The sequence below is a fragment of the Phalacrocorax aristotelis genome, chromosome 2 (assembly GCF_949628215.1).
Source record: "Phalacrocorax aristotelis chromosome 2, bGulAri2.1, whole genome shotgun sequence".
Lineage (NCBI taxonomy): Eukaryota > Metazoa > Chordata > Aves > Suliformes > Phalacrocoracidae > Phalacrocorax > Phalacrocorax aristotelis.
This window is the reverse complement of record NC_134277.1, coordinates 70,211,081-70,228,583: the sequence shown is the minus strand read 5'-3', so window position 1 is coordinate 70,228,583 and position 17,503 is coordinate 70,211,081. Positions and strand designations below refer to the sequence as shown.

The 17,503-nt window shown below is 42.3% G+C and overlaps 1 protein-coding gene across 12 annotated transcripts in view; it reads left to right on the top strand.

Annotated features, from left to right (window-relative positions):
• Window positions 1-17,503, top strand: part of ATXN1 (ataxin 1) — a 230,610-nt gene that overhangs the window by 99,478 nt on the left and 113,629 nt on the right. Inside the window, exon 5 of one of the 12 annotated variants that reach the window (XM_075083974.1) lies at window positions 9,429-9,750. The exons of the other annotated variants lie outside the window; for them this stretch is intronic. The gene's annotated coding sequence lies outside the window, so the exon portion shown is untranslated. The remainder of the gene's footprint in view (window positions 1-9,428; window positions 9,751-17,503) is intronic. 12 annotated transcript variants of the gene reach the window in all.

Below are 17,503 nucleotides of genomic sequence, written 5' to 3'. Positions count from 1 at the left end.
CCTGGTCATTTTGCAAGGCAAATTCTTGCTTGCGGTTGCCAGCGTGCAGTTCTGCTTTCTACAGGGTCCTTCCCTCTGAAAATCACTTGTGCCATATTGGCAAGTGGAAGGTGGTCATTTTGAGGGTGGGGGGGAATAAAGGGTGAAAAGAATAATTTCCGCACTCCAAGCTGCTGTCACTGAAGTAATGCAACACGCTTGCTGTATCAGCTGTTCGTTTAGCTATTCCACTTTACTGTTCATCATCCTCATCAGTGTGTTAAGCATTGGGTGATGAAGGTTATCTTGGGAGAGGAGAGTGCAGTTTGTTGAGATGCACTGGGGTGAAACCCTCATTAAAAAGTGGCAGCCAGGGGAGTCCAGCTCCTTGATCTCAATAGGAAAAAGTGTCCTCAGAAGACAGGTCCTCTGGCTTTGGTATAATATGTGCTGTCTTTCTTTACCCAAGGTCTGCAGTTAAGTCAGAAAGGACAGCTGCCTTCTACAGCTTTGTCATACTTCACAGTTAAGGAAAAAAGCTTTCCTTGTAACAGTCTGATGTAGCCAAGATCCAAGAAGCCCCAAATTCTCTGTAGTTGGGTTGTTGCTGCCAACTTGCAGTCTCATTTGGGGGCATTAAGCTTAATCGCTCTGTGCCTCTTCCTCTCTTTCTTATGCTGTGGGATTTAAATCCCCTTGTATGTAGCAAGGCTTCTTGCAGGAGTCAGCTGGGTGGCATCTTCCATGCTTCATTCAGAGCTATGCAGCCTGAAGGTCTCCTAGTTCTATGCTGATTAAGGTGCCTTCTGTCTGAAATGTAATAATGAGATGCTGTGAGCGCAGTGCTTATCTGGACGAGAAGGGGTGTCAGCCCATCTGTCCTGAAAATTGGTTCCAGTTAGCTTTTATAAATGTGATCTGTGCCTTTTATGATATTTTTCACGTCCTGACTTCTAAAGGAAGTAAAGGCAAAGGCAATGCTTTAGTCTGTTATCAGCTCCATAGATTCCTGTTACTTTTTTTGTGTGTGTTAGTAAAAAAAAAAGGGCCTGGTATTAAAAACAGTAGGGAGAAGGAGCAGCAGGATGATAAATCAGTGTCTGGAAAAGAAGTGGAAGGCCGAGTAACAAGGGAAGGAGCTACAGGTTGACAGTTGGTTGGGAAGATACAGGAGATGGGAGCTAGAGCATCAATAAAGAGTGCATGGGATAGCTGAAAATACCAGATAGGAAGGAGCGAGAGAGGAGAGAGGGGAAACCAAGTGTATTGGAAGGTACTGGCAGTGGATTGAGGAATAGGAGGCTCCTTAGTTGTATATAATACTTTATCAGTGTAAAAGACTGGAGTTTATTCGTGTTGATGGGCTAATAAGAGCTTTGGCTTTTGTATTGTACCTTTCTGGGAGCAAAGTGGCTGCAGAGTGAAGAGATCTGCCGCAGGAGACATAAACCAGTTGTTGGAAAGGTCTCGTCTTCTGTCCTTCTTACGCAGTCAAGGGAGTTGTAAAGCAATGGGAATGTTCAGAGATATACGCAATTTCTGCCCTAACCCTTGTCCCACCCCATCCTGTTGAGTTTTCTTAACCTTAGCTAGCTAATGCTCCGGCAGCAAAAAGCAAACACCGTCATCCTTACTGCTGGGAAAAATGATGGTATTTTTAAGTGTGTATTAAAGGAATCCAACGATGAGGTTCTTCAAGGTAAAGGTTTAATTTTTAATTTGGTTGTTAAGATATCCAGTTTATTCCTCCTCCTTCTCCTGAGTTGTGCTTGTGCAGATTTTCTTTCTCAGGTAACACAGAAGCAATAATGTCCAGTTCTTTTGCTCTTTCATTCGTTTTACTTAAATTAACAAACTGGCTTACTAGAAACACATTTTGAGAGGAAAAGGTTCTTTTTCTTGGAATTTTCATGATATCTGAGACTAATGTATCTCACTGGCAGTTAAGAAATAGTTTTCATTTTCATAATCATATTGTACTTCTTTTTGTAACATACATACATCTCCTTCCAACCTTTCTCATCTAGCAACTGTTCATTAAATCCAGCTTAATTTAATTTTAGTTGCAAGTTTTTGCATTGTTATTCTAATTTTAGTTCTTTCTAAAAGAAAGGCAAATTACAGAAACAACCCTTGTGAGATACAAACTCCTAGATGATGATATCAATTTGCTTTTCACAGTTAGGCACAATAAATTACTTTTCATTGCAGGCAAAATTTGCTGCACTGACATGTTTCCTCCTCCACAGAACACAGTTGGGTTCTGAGACAGGGATAAAGAGCTAGCAGTCATGAAACTGAAGCAGCATTTAACTTCTATTCAACTTTATCTGCTTGATAAGCTACATGGTAGGCTGTATGGATGGGTTATTTTCCTATTGTATTTTAATTTCTTGTTACCTGTGAGGAATTCTCGCTTAACTCTGTGATGAGCTTCCCCAGGGAGCATAACATTATAGTCCAGAAAGAGAGCCCAGAATTCTACAGGTCTTGCTTTTTCAAAATTCCTCATGTGTAAATCTAGAAGAGCTTTTCTGCGTAGGGAATGAGGAAGGAAATCTCTCGAGTTGACTACATTTTTGACAAAGCAGATTTTATTTTTTATGGCCTGATTCAGTATTAGATTACTGCAGTCTCATTCCATCTTAATTTCATCAGTCAGTGGAGTTATTTCAGCATAAACCTGGCACCGGGGCTGGCAGACTTAGCCTCTCTGTGTATAATTATTCTCTGGTCTGCAAGGATAAAAAGTACCTTCTGGAAGCCAGCAGCACTGCCCTGTTAAATCTGCTGCAAATGTGATCTGAGGCATTGAACACTCTGAACTTTAAGTACTTCAAACAAAACTTTGAGACTAATTTTTTGTTATTGTGAGTACACCAAGGATTCATTATACCAAAAAGGGACCAATGCCCCTACCCTGTAATGAGTCCCACAGAGGCAAACCTTGCCTAGCTATTTACTCTAAAGGCAGCGAGTTTGCCTGCCCCTTGGTAAGAGGTATACAGGAGTGGGCCCTGCCAGAGGAACACAGTTTATTAACCACCTTGCCCTAACCTGCAATAAAAAAACCTCTGAGATGAGTTCATTGTGGTCTCTTCTCTGATGCTATGCCTCTACTGACTTCTTGTGTTAAAGATGACTGCTTCATGTCTGTGTGTATATGGGGAGAAGACGGAGTGATACGCAAGAAATATCCACTGTGTATGTCTGACAGTAGGGTTCTGCTTAAGACAAGAAGGTTGCCTGACTTTCAGGTAGAGTTACACCCTGCAAAATCAAGTTGTTTTAAAATCTAGCATTCAAATCGGTTCTTGGCCTTAGAGGCATTTCAGGGCATGCAGTGCACATATTTGTAAGATTCAATATTTAATTTATGCTTTAGAAACCTCATATAATTCGTATGCTGGTACTAGAATCTTGTCTGTGTTTCACAACTGTATCTGTTAAGGTCAGAGCTATCAAATCTGGTTAGTCCTGGCCTGATTTCCAGAGCAGGCAAGTGGCCTGCTACCCTCCACTTCACTTTAGTGGGCCTCTGGGTACACACAGCACTACTGTGAAGGAGGCCAGCTACGTAGGTCCCAAAGTATGGATTGGTACCTAATTTAGTGTAACCAGGGATGAAAACGTCAGCTTGGTATTATTTCTTCCTGGGACTCCTCTTCCATGTGTTGCTCTTTGTATTTGAGACAGGAGTTCAGTGTATGCCTGTACAGAAGACAAGTACGTCAGTGCCTCTAGGCACTACTGTATATGATATATCCCCCATGGGTGAGTTATCACACTGTTGAATCTTACTGTAGGTGTTTTGCTGAAACATTTTAGTGGGGCTCTGCTCAGGCTACCCTAGTCCCAAGGGCTGCTTGAGCTCTGGATGAGCATAGGGGGGCAGAGCAAGCTCCATCTCTTCAACAGGTTCCCTTAAGGAGGAGCGAGGGAGTTGCTCCTTCCTGAAGACTTGAGCCAGAAGAAGCACAATGGCAAAAGCAGCCAGAAAACAGACTGTGGGCCCAACTGCACATAGATCTCTTACCCTAAGCTAATTCTTTGTTTGGTGCAGCTTTCCCATTTCCTGAGCCTCGTTTGCTCAACCTCACTCTTTCTCAGCTCATCTTTATCCTCTTCTGTTCCGACCTTTGCTCACTCCCATTCAGCTGATCTCTTCCTCACTGAACGCAGAATCTCATGTTTCACTCCCAAACCAGCTACAGGGGAGCGGAAGACCCAAGGGCTGCCCATTTGCACAACTTTCACTGAGACACTAGTTTGCTGCCTGCTTGCTCCAGGTCTGTTTCAAGGCAGAAGAAACTAAAATAGCTTAAAACGCTTATTGCTGTTGAAGGTGAACATGTGACTGTGCTTCAATCTACAGCACCACCAAAAGCTTGCAGAAATAACATGTGGTCTGCTGCCATCTGCTTACACCTCTTTCTTCCACCCTCCGTTGCTCTTGTCACTTCAGGCTGCTGTGAGCTCTTCAAAGCAAAAACCATCTTCTCTGTCTTTGCAAAGGGTGTGCCGCTTTGGTACCTTCTCCACCCCATCATTGCTTAGCTCTCAGTTTGCACTGTAATATAGATAATAGTAATACTGTTGATAGTTTTAAAATGTAGTCTTAATGGGGATGTGGGTTGAACCGAACAGGAGTTCCATTTTGTGGTATCTGTCCAGCTGTAACTCATCCTTAACATGAATTTGTTGATAACACTCAGGTCTCAGGTATTGATCAATGATGTAATTGTCATCCTATAGTAGGACACATGATGTAATTCTTACCCAGTTACTGAAGACAGTGACCTTGAGACAGATCAGATGGTTGAGCAGCATAGATGGGTCACTGATAATGAAATGCCCTTGTTTTAAAACTAAACTGTCATTTGTTAATTATTGGGGAGGAATAACAAAATGCCAGTGTGTCGCAAAAGATACAGCATTTATTGACTTTTACCAGCAGTTACATGTTCTTGTTTTGACAGGTGACTTTCGATGGTTTCACTGCTTTCTTGCTTGGGCCGTCATTTCAACTTACATTGGGATAGCATAAAAGCTGACTTTTGTGAGCCCAAGGAAAATATTTGTTCCTGATAACAAGTCACGCATTTAAAAAAAAAAAATGTAGAGGTGGATGTGATATGAGGAATTCTAGGAGATGGGAGGAAAGTACATGGCACAGTTTTGCCAACAGGAAAGATAGTTCCCCTCTCTACCCCCCAACTAGAGATGGCTGGAATATATATTTGAATAAGAGGTACCATCACTTTTCATTTGAATACTTCATAAAAGAAAAAAAGTGGTAAGCATTGAACAGCTTTTGCTTTTAGATTAACAGTAGGCAGACCTCAAGAAAGGTCAGTGAGAAAAAAGAAATAAAACTACTTGCTGTGATTGCTAATAATGTGGTTGAGAAAAGGACATACTTTTATCTCAGTGGAAAGAGACTCTGAGACACCCCAGTGTAAGCGTAAGAAACATTCAGTTATGAGAAGCATGGATCCTGAAAAGAAAAAACAGATAGGTTTGAAAAGACAAATGGTTGAAGAGCTATTTTTGGTTCTACTGTTGGTATTTTTTCAACTACTAATGCATTTCTGGCCGAATATTTTCGGGTCAGAATTTTTTAAATTTTTTTGTTCCTCTCTCCTTAGTAAACTGGCGCATTTGCAAGGTAAGTATTAAACTGAGGAACTTGCCAAAGACTTCTCTTCAAGCAGATCCTTACTGAAAGTAGTGAAAGTTAATCATTTGCATGAATTTGTGACCTAATAAAGAAGACTACAGAAGAAAGATCTGACTAATTGCTTACTGCAATTAACTGATCTTAGGAAATCATAGGGACATAGCTCAGTCAGATTCTGTATTTCCCACTTTTTTTTGAGGCAGAAGCTTTTCTGGTAGCTTGTGTTTGAAACTAATTAATATTATGAGCAAGAATTTATTTTTCTGAGTTCTATGAGCGTATGCTTTGTATTGTTGAAACACATTTCCCTGTTTCATGGACTTTTCAGGTCTTCTGTTTTCCGACGGTATTTGCTTATGATTAGTATTACCCAATGTCCAGGGGACTTCTAACGTGCAAGATCTTATAATCTGTTAAAAGCAGTTAAGATGTTAAAGTCTGTCCAGTTCTTTATGTGCAAAGGACCTTGTGCTTGGAAATCCTTCATGCTGTGCCTCAGTGAGAATTTCAGATTTCAGAGGGATGAAATAAGAACTTTGATGGATGTGGTCCCTTCAACAGTATTTCTTTTCTAAGCGTGCAATAAACCCAGATGTGGATAATTGAAATTATGAGAAAATCATGAAAACAAGGAAATTACTTTAATCCTGTAATGTCAAAGGAAACAGAAAATCTTTCACACAGACACACTTTGCCCAGGGATTAAGCATGTGTCTTCATTTTTAAGCAAGCTTCTGTAGTGGGGTGCAACCACTCCAAAAATTAAGTTTCTGTGGCAGGCAGAGGCTCCAGTTGTGTGGGGAGCCATTCTTCATTAAGCTGTGTGCCCAACTTTTGAGTGCTCTGCTCTCCCTTATGGTTTCATTCCCACAGCTTTGTATGAGCTAGGCAACTGCCCTTACCCCTGTTTGCAGGTGAGGTACAGAAAGGCTGAAGGACAGGCTCCTAAGAGCTCAGTGATGTTGAGGTTTGACTTCGTCAGGTTCCCAAATCCTGGGCAACTCTTCTACCTTGTAGGTCACCCTTCTGCTTGAATCCTTCCCCAGTGTTTTTGCTTGGTGCCAGTGTCATTCAGTTGCTCTCTTGGCTCCTGGTTTTCCAGCGTGGTCACAGCTCAGTTACCTCAGCTAACTCACATCCTTGTCTAGGAACATTTATGCACTCAGAGTGGTGTGTCACTGAACAGTTTCTACCTCTAAAGTACTGCTTCAGAGAGTGAAATTTGCCCCGGGGCTGTGGAGCAGACTTCAATCTGTGTATCAGCTCCTAAAGTCCAATCGTCTAACTTGTAGTGCACCCCCTGTATTTCACTCCTGCACTTGGTTGAATTGCTTTGTTGTTTCAAAACAAAATGAGCAACAGCGCTTGTCCATGAAACTTCCACTTACACAAATTCCTTTTTATTTTCTCCTTTCTCTGTCAGCTGCTGCCTTGCCTTCCAAGTTTAGATAGCAGTTGTTGGGAGGCTCAGACCTTCCGATGAACCTTTACATTAACTATTTATCTCTTTTTCTCTCTCTTCACTTGCTAGGATGGCATAAAATACCCCAAACCTGTAACAAAAGTATGGGTAACAAATCAAGCCATTCGTCCCAAATCTCTCTCCTCTCCCTACACCTTTTGAAAACTCTTTTACAGTGTGGAAGCAGAGGCTAAACCCTGGGCTGTTTTGCCTGATCAGGGAGTTGTGCATGGATCTTCTCTCCTGTGTTCCACGTATGAATGACAACCCTGTTCTCCTTGTTCAAGCCTGCTATGAGTTAGCTGGGAGAGGGGAAGAGCCCAGACCTGTCCCGTACCACATTCAGCATGATCTCAAACTCAAGGGTGCTTTTCCCAGATGCTCACTCTTGCTCCGGGAAACCTCCCTTTTCTTCAGAGCCCTTTGCTCTCCTGTCCTGTGCCTGTCTCAGACATGCCGGCTAGGCTGTCACTTGGCATTTCCCATTCCAAACTTTTAGGGAGTCTGTTGCGAGGAGTGTTTAACCATCTGAACCTTAAGTAACTCTGTTTCGTAAGACACAGGGAGGCACATTATGATCTGCCGTAAGTTGCTGCAGCTCCTCAATGTAGAAATACTCTGGTGAGTTTGTACCAAAGCACTATCTAGTGAGTTATGGTGATGAAATCTTTCTCACACCCCTTGGTAGTCAACATTTCTTTCATGCTGCACTTAGGAAGCTGGGTCTCTCAAATTGAAACATGTGTCTTCCTAACGTTCTTCTTCATAAAGCTGTAAAGAGGCCTGGACACAGTCCAGGTAATTCTGGGTTATTTTCTTGCCCTGAATTTCTTTGCTAGTTGGTGAATTTTTTTCCACATCTGTTCACTGCTCTGCTAGCCAAAGTGGAACATTACGGGGACCTGCTGTGTAGTTTAGAGGCTGATGAATTGTGAAGATGAGAGATCCATATATCTGATTTTCCTGGAAGACTCAGAGGAAAATCAGGATGATTTTAAGATGATGGAGGGTAGTTGTTATTGCTTACCTGCCTCAACTATTGACTTACGTGCCTGGCACTGAGGGGTGTAGATGTTTCTAGGTAGGGTATCCAAAGCTCATGTGAATGAGAATTAACTCCAGTATGCCCCATGAAATAAAAGTCAGGCCATACACATCTATGTCTTGTCTTGTGATCTGAACAATTACTCTTTTTCAGGAATTAAGCATATCTTTGGACTTGCTTTGCTCTTGCTTGCAGCAGTTCTTGGAAGTGAGAAGATTTGGGTGAATCCATTGCTTAGCCTGGCACTTGCACCAGGTTTGGCTTAGTTTCATTTAATCTCCAGTTGGAGGAAGGTTTCCGTTTTCCTTGCTGCTTCTTTGGTCTTGCCTACCTCTAGTGTTACCAGCAAAGCCTGGTAACCTGTGCTGCACGCATTTTGGTTCTTCCCACATATATTTGACCTGTCCATTGGAGGAAAAAGTTCAGCTTGGTCCACATAATAGACCTATATAATGGGTGAATGCAGAAGACAAGACAATAATGTTTGCAGAGCTTGTTTATTTGATTCAGATAGGTGAGAACCAGGAAGTCCAACTTAATACAGTAGTCAGCAACTTAGAGATGTGTCTAGATGGGATAAAAAAAATACACAGGCTTTCTTTGTACTAGAGCTCTCATCATGGTTACACAGATACGGCAGTAATGCTTCATACTCTCCCAGTGTAGATGATCATAGATCATAGGCAGTAAAAGTCAGATATTTCTGTATTTACTGCTGGAAATAGGTGGGTTTTGTGATGTTTGAAGACACCTGAACAAAACAAGGTTTCTGTCATATAGTATGATGGGGCTTAGATCCTTGACTTTTATCTTAAGAAGCTTTCAGAAAATTTCATAGTGCTTTAAGACCCTTCGAAGACCTGTTCCCAGCTCCCTGGTTTCCAGTGGAGGGCCTGAGAGATCAGCCCATCTGTAGCTCCACTCCACCCCTGCATTTGGAGGCTGCCTCCCTGCTGCTCTGTAAGACTCTTCTGTTTTTTAAATCATTCCTGCTAACACATGCTTTGCCTCTTGTTGTGGGGAGGAGAATAAGTGGTAAGGACCAAGGCCCACAAGTGAAGTTTGTCCTGATAGGAAGGTCTCATCCAACAAAGGGAAAGATCCCATGTGAGTGGGACCTGTTTGGCATTTTTCTTCCTTCCTCTGCTTGTGTATCAGTCTTGAAAGGATGCTCTGCAAAGCACAAATTTGGAATGTTCCATGGAATAATCTGCCTGCCTACTTCTCTTTCAATAAAGTTAGACCTTTTGCCTCTATTTCAGAAGTGTTACCTGAGGAGAAAGCGGCTTCGCAACTCCCCTCTGTCATGGCGTAAAACTGGGTGATAGTCACCTTTGGGGAAAAACATTTCATACCCTGTTGCTCTGTTCTTCTGAGGCTCAGCAGCAGTGATGTTCCCCTCTGCAGCGCATTCAGGAGTGCAACTAGCAACCTAGAAAATGAAAAACACTTGAGTCATTTGCATACTGGATCAGAATCCAGCCTGCCCGGCTGCCGGAGCAAAGACCACAAACTTTCACATTCGAATCATCTGCTAAAAAGCTACATATTTTTATGAAGAAAGAACTGAATGTTTGTTTTAAGGTAATCTTATTTGCTTTCTTGCAGCTGAAACGTCTGACTCTTAGATGGAGATGGTTATGTATCAGCAGGATTTTCTTGCTGTCTTTCTGTGTCTGCTGAACTACAATGATCAGTTTGACCTTGCCTCCAGTCATAAGAACAGTTGTTTGATTCTAGTGTAGCATCAATGTTTGTGTCTATAGAAACCAATCAAAACTTCCTCCTAATTTTTGTAAATAGGCTGTGACTATGACACCTGGATTTCCTGTCTCTTGCATATCTGAATCAAAAAATCTCTGCACACGATGTTTTGTCTCCTGCATTCACCAGCTATTGCCTCATTAATAGGCATCATCTTTATTGCAGTCTGCATTTCTCCTGTTGAGATACGTCCGTACATCACTGGAGCCTATAAATGTCTTTCAATTTTATTCTATATCATGGATTTGTTTAAGGGACTTTTTCAGTAATAACCATAGGAAATAGCAAGTAATGTAAGAAAAGCTGGTTGAACTGCCTACAATCGACATTGCACAACATTTAGTATTTTTCCAGATAACCTTTTAAAGTGACATTTTTCCAAACTCAGTGGCAGTTTCATGTTGATTTTTCTTCCTTCTTATATTTCAGCATGAATGATTCAGGTTGTCTTGAGAACAGGATACAAAACCCTAAGTTTTTGTACCTTTTTTAAAAATAGACCAGCTGTTTCATCAAGTAGCTGTGTAGCATCTTCACATTTGGGGGTGGATATCTGAAATTTGGCTGTAGAGTTGCCCCAGTATTAGGGACTTACCTTCTCATTTACAGGAAAGATTTGTCCATAATCAGTCAGTTTATAAACTTTAAAATGTCTCATTTTGTGCCTACACAGCAGGAGCTCCTCATACTAGGCATAGGAAGCAAGAAGAAGGAGATTGTCCTCCTATGTTTTCAGCAAAGTCGTTCATTGCCTGGAAAGGGTGGAGCAGAAGGAATGGATGGAGAGAGAACACAAGCTATGGGAGAAGTGTTGGGGAACCATGCGACTGTTTGAACAAGGAGATGCAGGGGTGGTTATTGCTGCAAGCATCAAGTGTAGCGACAGCTTTTTGGAGCTGGTGTGACTGTCAGGGGTGGATTGTGTGATGGCATTGGGATTAAGATGAGGACCCAGGAGGAAACTGGGGTAAAGAGTCTGAGGAGGGAAGCAGCAGGACTGAAGGCACAGAAGAGAAGGTTAAAGGGAAATCTGTGTTCTGTACATTGGGATGGAGTTTGTGATTCCTGAGGCTGCAGATGGATGTTGCGTGTCCTGTCTGACATGAAGATACAAGACCATTCCACCTCTGGTTATTTGTTATAGTCCAAGTGCTTGATACAGCCTTGTAGGCCTAATGAGACAGCAGACTGAATTATGAAGGTGCTGTCCCTCTGCATCAGTGCAAAAACCCTGGTGTGAAACCACAGTTTAGCTTAAACTGCTGCTAAGCCCCTGTTCGAAGTGTTTAACTTTGCAGTGAAGTGGTTGAGGAGCATTCATGCACTTTGTTCAGGCAGCTCGGTGGAGAAGCAATCTCTATCAAGAGGATGCAACAAGTGTCTTGCAGGCAGTAGTACCTTGTGTGAACGCATCTCTTTCCACCTGTTTGTACCCCTTAGTCCTGCTGTCCCTGTGCTGTCAGCACAAATCTGTAAATGCAAGTTGTGTGTATTAACCCTGCAGTTTTGGTTCATGTGAGGTCCAATCCTCTGTTCCCATTTGCGTTTATCTCAGTGCTTCCAATGGAAGAGGTCTGTTTGCATTTAAAAGTTTCAGTCCTCGTAATGATTTTGACCTGTAGCTACGTGCAGTTGTCCTCTCTTGGGTCTGCCTGTGTCAGCACAAGCTTCCCCATGCTCATGGCACCTCCCCTTGGAAATGACCCTCTTCAGTCTGCTCTGGGATGGAGTGAGTGCTCCCCAGCTGGCTGGAGGCAAAGCTGGGTTAGCATAAAAGAGCGTAAAGAGTAGTTTGTAGCTGCTCCAGTTTATTTTCACCGTAATGGATTACAAAACGCTTTTACACCAGACTGCTAGCACTTCTGAAGGGAGACAGTCATGACAGGAAGAGGGGCGGCTGGTGCTGAGCACCTGTGTGGGAGGCAAGCTTCATCAAGCGGTGTAGCTGGGTTTGGAAGGGACCTTTGTCCACAACCTCAGTCTCTCGAGTCTCAGTTCTGTCTGTGAGATGGGGGAAAAACACTCACAGGGGTGTTGTGAACATGTGCTGATTTTAGTATACCAGGCATATAGGTAATATGGTGACAGCCAGAAAATAACCTGTAAGGAAATAGCTTGTTCTGTCTTTTAAGCATGGGTTTTAGGACCATTTTTAATAGTGAGAATGAAGCAAACTACTGAGTATTGCTTATTCAGTTACACCAGTTCTACTATACCATGAATGGCACCATTTCCTGTGGAAAAAAATGCTGTGTGATCATAAAATTAAGAAAGAGGATGAAATGTTGCACAAATGGCCATTTTTCTGGCATTTACTTGTCTTCTAGTTCTTGACTTAACATTTTTGATGTCTGTATATGTTTGTATGTGTAATGAACTGTTTGTGACCAAGTTTGCAGTTGCTCAGTACTTTCTGTCAAAAGATGTTAAGCACTTTAAAGTGGCCTTAAAGGACATTAAAGCATCTTACACTTCTGCCGGTACACTTCTTTAAGCACATTTCTGTCTCAAAAAGTGCATACCTCTGATTGTTAAAAATGACTGCAACTTTAACTGAAGCAGATAAGAGGGAAGACCTTTTTTCTCTAACTTACTGTCTTCTAAATCTGATAGAAAATCATGTCTGGTCATTTTTTTGCAGGTCTCCCTGATAAATTATTTCCCTATATTTGTAAGTCCTTGCATAGCAACAGGTGAGCGAGAGATACCAAAAAATACGGCGATGAAACCACAGATGATGTCAGCAAGGAAATAGAGCTGGGTTAACTCTCATAACTAGGCTTAAATAATTTTGAAAATGACACTAAATGAAATTATCTGTCTCTTACTTGCACAGTGTTGAAGGAGTTGGGTGTCTTACTATATAACAGAGGAAACAGGTACACTGATAGGTGGTCTGATAAATTTTATTATTTACTTGTTGGTGACTTCCCACGGTGCTGAGTATGCCTTGCTCCAGCTGATTTTGATTTCATTTGGAGTTCTGAGGATTCAGAAACTCTGAAAACCAAATGTGCAGAGTCTAAGGTGCAGAAATAAGTTGACAAGTGAGAAAATGTTTGTCCTAGCAAGTTTGTTTGCCACACAGTTAATGATGTGTGAACTCCCGGTATAAGAGCGACCCCTTAGTGACTGCCCTTGTGTGTGCTCTTAGCCCAGGGTGCCTTGCGCTAAAGAAGATGTAGCTTACCACCCTGCCTGGAAGGAGTTGCCCTTTTGCATTTACTTGGGGCTAAGATCCGGTGTCTGGGCAGGTCCTGCAGAGCCCATCGGTGTACGCCCTTCTGTGCACTCAGCTGCTGTGTTTGTCAGCCCGTCTCACCACTGTTGCTCTGGCTTCATGAGATCACTTCTGTCTGTAGTATAGCTAGAATAAGCAAAGCAATGGGAAGTGGCTTTGGCTTTTTTTTTTTTTTCTTGAGGAGGTAAAGCTGTTGTGCCTTGTCCAGGCAATCCGATGTTTGACCAATATTGGGGCTTTTGTTGCTGGGGCTAGGGCGTTTAGTAGTTCGACTTTGCTGCTATTCCATTTGTTTTATTTAGCTAAGGGTATATCACAGATCTAGTTTTTCGATCAGACAGTATTCCGGTACTAGAATAATTCAGAAGCAGCATTCACAAGGTAGTTGTGTGAAACGCCTGTTGCTCACTTCTGTACTTGTACTTCTTGCCCTTGCCTTGCTATAGGTACAGCTTACTCTGTGCAAATCATAAACTCTGTGGAACAGGTGCCATCTCTTAATGTGTGTTTGTACAGTGAGTAGCACAGCAGGACCTAGGTTTCGTCATGGTTGCTGGACATACTGTAATGTAAGTAAGGGTGCTCAGTCTTGCTGAGTAATTAGAACAGTTCACACTAGCTGAACTTGCAGAGTTTCCTGCGTGCGGGCTGGTGAGAAAAGGGATTTTTCTTTCCAGGCTGAGAGCAAGCTTTGCACATGTTCTCCAAGTCACAGTGGCAGCTGGCTGTTTGGGTGCTGGACAAAGACATCACTTGGAAATAGCTTCAAAGTTTAGAGACGGCCCTTCACTACCAGCGCTCCCAGATGAGTTCAGTGGGGGAAGTTCACACCTCCCTCGGTGCCGTTGTTTCAGTCTGCCAGGCTGCAGACTCAGCGAGAGTGCAGCATGCAGGTTTTCATAGTGAGAGCTTTTGTCGCTCCCAGAAGTGCTAGAAACTTAATTGTTTCCAAAGGCAAGCCCCGGAATCTGGAGGACCCAGTACAACCTGCTGAGAGAACATAAATCATGAGATACTATCGGGTTTCTGTGCTTGGGCTTGCGTGGAGTGAGTTTGCTTTGTGAGAGAATGCCTTTGGAATACACTGGTATGTGGGGGTTTTTTTTTGTTGATTCTTAGACATAGCAGTAATTGTTGTTGGCTTTGTTAATAGGCATCTATGTTCTGCTCTGTAGTTACCGTTCATGTTTTCTAAAAAGTGTGCAGACAAAAAGAAATATTTGTTCTGCCTTGAAATCATGGATGTGTTTCTGTATTTAAATGGATTGACAACCTTGATCCAGGTGGTTCCCAGCCATTGTCCCTTCAAATAGGCATGGAGAGAGAGCTGGCCTGTTGTCGTTTGACCATTGGTGTTTACCTTTGCTTAGAGGCAGTGCTTGAAATGCCAGTATTTACTTGTTCCTTTTTTATGTTAGTTTGCCAGCCACTTTTGTCCCTAGCCGAATGAACCGTGATGGCAACTGAGAAGAAACTGCCTTTTGTAGATAAGGAATATAATTTTCAAATGTCCTTATATAGCATGGGTCCCTAAGTTTTATTTATCAAAGTAGCTCTTGTGAAAATCTGTGGAGCTGGTCCTTAAGTTGCTCCGGGGGGTTTCTGGCATTTTTATCCCCAACCCAGTTTTAAATGTAGTTTTCCCTATTTCCTTAAATGCTTAGTTTATAGGCTCTCCATTAATAGGAATACTCTTTTGATATATTTTGCCTGGCAACTAAAGCAGGAAAAGGTTTTAAGGTAAGCCAGCGAAATAATCTAGTGTCTTTTGATCAGTTTCCGTTAGCATTAAGCCAGTAATCTACCCTATTAGATGTTGTTTGAAAGGAAGTTCAGTGTTTAAAGAAGATAAACATACCAGTTGACATTCAATATGTCTTCTCAAGTCACCAGCAGAAACTTCGTTGAACCTTGTTGGCAGAGGTGCCTTCTGCAAAGGGTTCCTGAAAACACCTCCCCAGCTATTGGATTAGTTTCTAAAACGCTCTGGCACTGCAGTGGGTCTGGTGCCAGCACTGGACACTTGGTCCAGCTCCAGTTGGAGCTGAAGAAGGTCTGAGTTCTAAGACCTAGGATGCCTTCATGTCCAGAAGAAACTGAGACTGGAATAATGTGTCATGCAAACTGTGGTGTATTCCTAGAAATTGATGAATATGCTATTTAAATTTGGGGAGCTTGTATAGCTGAAGTTACTGAGACATTAGCACTTAGAAGCGAGAGCTCTGCAGCTCTTAAGATTGCCTGGTGCACAGACAAGCAAGGATCTAAATTGCTTTGAGGTGCTGACAGTTATCACAGCTTTGTGCAGACACACCTTTGCTGGTACTGACAAAACACAAATACCGGTTTCACATCACTGTGCTCTCCTTGGCTGGTGTACAACCTAAAACCTTCACAACTTTGGCACAGAAAACGAAAACGGGGTCAACAGCAACAGTAGCCTCTTATCAAACAGTTGCTTTTAAATGCTTTGAGTAAAGACAGTATTTTAAAAAGAAATTTGATCTGTTATTTGAAAATTGGACATTTAATGCATTGCATCACTCTCAGTTTCACCCCAAGCCACTCTGCTGAAGTTGCACTGGATACGAAGGCAGACTTTGGTCCATGATGAAGGGCAGTAGCAGATGAAGGAAAAATATTTTGTTTCTGCAACAGTGAATTCCTCCAAACATCATAGATAACTGAAAAGTCTGTTTTCAAAACAGCTCTGACCCTATATGCAAATAAAATTTCTGTGATTTCAGCTTTTGCTAGAAATCATACCTGTCATGCATCTGTGTGACAAAGCACCGGCGTGTTAATACCAAGTGCTTCCTGAAGAAACTCTTTTGAACTCCAGGGTGTAGGTCACAAGTGAAAAGGGCTTGAGACTCCCCCTAATCCAAACCATGGACCACCGTGTATTTCAGTACAACTGTCAGTAATAGCCTATGTGCCTGTGAAAGTTTCACGTTAAGATAAAGAATGTATTGACAGATTTAAATGTATTTAGTCTCCTCAGACTACAGATCCATGTCGCAGTTGTTGCCGGTCAGTTCTGTGAGCCCTGGCTGCTACTACAGAGTCAGAAATAAACAGGCAAACTGGCTCATACCCTGGGCATTGCAATGTGGGTATATTAACTGTACGAATTCGTCAGGAAGAAAAGTGTCCCAATTTGGCATTCCAGTGGCAAAACTATCAGTGTTCCCAGGTGCTGTTAGCACTGGATTTAATCTCAGTACTTTTGCCATCTGCTGTTAAAAGTTTTGCAGCCAATTAGAGGAGTGGGAGATTGCACTGGCTTTGGGTAGCTTTTGGAAGACCTGAGCAGGTTCTCTGATTTGCCGTGATCAAACATCCTGATTGCCACAGCGTAACTCAAGTTCCCTTTTTTGGCTCAGTGACTGAAGTCTGTAGTGAATTCTTCTAATGAAGAGGCATGCAACCTTCTTGAATTAAAAACTACAGTGGCTCTGCTCCCTGAGTGCCGCAGTGGCAGCACAACAGCAACACTGACCGAAGTCTCTGCTGTGGGTGCATGCCTACTCCCTTTATCTGTTCTGCTAGACATTACCCCTGCGTCTGCTCTAAGGGCAGCAAGGCAGGCCTCACAGCAGGCACACAGCACAACCAAGGCTTTTGTCAGCTGGGATATTTTTTCCTCTGACTCCTCTGTTACGTTTCTGTTGCAACATGCAAGATGCTGTGATAATTTGGGTGACTTTTTTTAGCCTATGACCTGTGTTTTTACCATTGTAGGCCCTGAACAGGTTCGTCAGTCCTGGCTTGCTTGCTGGCTCGCCTGGAATAGGTGGTTGTCTCTGGTATCTTCATCAAGCACTAAGCTCACAGGCATTGCTCAGTAAATAACTTCAATGAAAGGTAAACTTGCCTTGCTGCTGTTAAAATTCTCAGTCTTCTGAAAAGCCAGTAGATGGGGTGTGTGCAATTCCTATGTAAAATCACTGCACTTCTCAACCCAAAGATCCAACTTCAGTTTTTACATTTTTGTTGCAGAGAGTTTTTTGTGGTTTGTTTGGGGTTTTTTTCTTCTTTTTTTTTTTTTTTTTTTGCTGTTAGGGATGGCCCTCCACATAGATCACAAATTCAACCACCCGTGAGCGGAAGCACCCAAAATTCTTGGTTGATACTTATGCATGAATTACTGTGTGCATGACCTACTGTGCACCTTGCACACAGTTAGGTCTTAGAAATGTGGGTATAAATTTTTATCATAAGCTCTTTTTTTATTTTTAATTCAGCTAGTCATGAATTAGGAAAGTACTGGATAACTGAAAATAGACTGCGTTACTACAGAGTTTTGCTTAACTGGAGGTTGGAGTATTA